A 1,486-nucleotide genomic window follows, 5' to 3' on the forward strand; every position below is an offset into this window, starting at 1 on the left:
AAAGGCTCTCCTCTCTCAAAGGGTCCTTCTCTTGGGTCAGGGCAGACTCAGGGTGACACGTGCATCCACATCCATCCATTTGCAAGGGCTGCTCATCACTCAGTTGTAACCCAGTTACTGTAGTCTCAACATCTGTGACTAGTCTCCTGACAGAAAACTAGCTACCTGCCACAGACCCAACTGGCACTCAAGGCTGACATATGCACTGGTCAGGAACATCACTCCAGCAGGGACAAGTGCCATCAGAACAACATCAGCAGTGGAGTACATCAGCAGTGGAGTACAGCAAAGCCCTGGTCTTAGCTTACAGACAGACATGACCAATGTCTACATAACTGTGCCTGCTTCACTGTCCTTCATGACAAGGAGTTGCACAGGCCAGTGATACTGCAGGAAGACAGCACCTTACAATCTTCACACATGCCTGAACAGACATTATCAGCCACCTTTCATTATCTCCCTGCCCTCACACACAGGACCCTTGTCAGGATAAGTTTGTAATCACAACTCCGGGCTGCAACTGAGGAGATTCTCACAGGCTTTGAATACCAATGCCTTTAGAGTGTTTAAGTAAATATTTTCCTTGCCCTGTCTAGATCTTCCATCCTCACTAAAGCAGTAGCCACTGAGACTGGAAAACAACACATGGATCCTGACACCCATTTCAGTTCTCCCCCTTTCCCAAGGCTATATGGTTCATGATGGAGGGCATGCAATACTTCTCTGCGAATTAGCATCTGTCTTTTCAAACACTGATCCTCACTTCTTCCCTTCTCAGGAGCTAGAACAAAGAATGGGAGCCATGGCAAACCAATCCTGTTTACAGCCTCTATCCAGCCCTAGGCTGAAGTGTACGTGTTAATCTCACTAAGTTGGATGTGTTGCTGCTTGTGCCTGTAGACTCTTGCTGGCTGCTAAGAGGCAGAAAATGGAGTGTGTTTTCCCCAACTGGGCCCAATGCTCTGCTCCAATATAGTGACACACAAAATTTCTTGTAGTTGTGGAAGTGCAGTGAAAGAGGTAAGAAGCTGCAAAAAAAAGAGAAAGGTGGAAGTGTGCCTTGCCTCTCCGTTTCCATTTACTGAGCCCCTTAGATTCATGCAATTTGGCATGTCATTTTTTCAAATGTGTTCTTGAAAGGTTTATTTAAGCACTGGTGCAAGCTCTAACATTCTACCTTTCATTTCATCTCCCTGCTTCTTCTACTCTTTTGCCTTGATTGGCCAGACCATAAATATGTGTGTCTAAGAGCTGCTCCTTTGGTGTATGCTCTGTAGCTGGTTCAGTATCTTTGGCTATGCATATACCAAATAAGTCTGTAACTAATAAATACTGCAAAGTACAGAATTGTAGAATCATGGAATGGCTTCAGTTAGAAGGAACTTTAAGATCATCTACTTCCAACCTCCTGCCATGGGCAGGAACACCTTCCATACACCAGGTTGCTCAAACACTGTGATTTCCCTGCATATTGAAGAAAAACAGT

This window comes from Eurypyga helias, unplaced genomic scaffold, assembly GCF_000690775.1.
Source record: "Eurypyga helias isolate BGI_N326 unplaced genomic scaffold, ASM69077v1 scaffold2208, whole genome shotgun sequence".
Classification (NCBI taxonomy): domain Eukaryota; kingdom Metazoa; phylum Chordata; class Aves; order Eurypygiformes; family Eurypygidae; genus Eurypyga; species Eurypyga helias.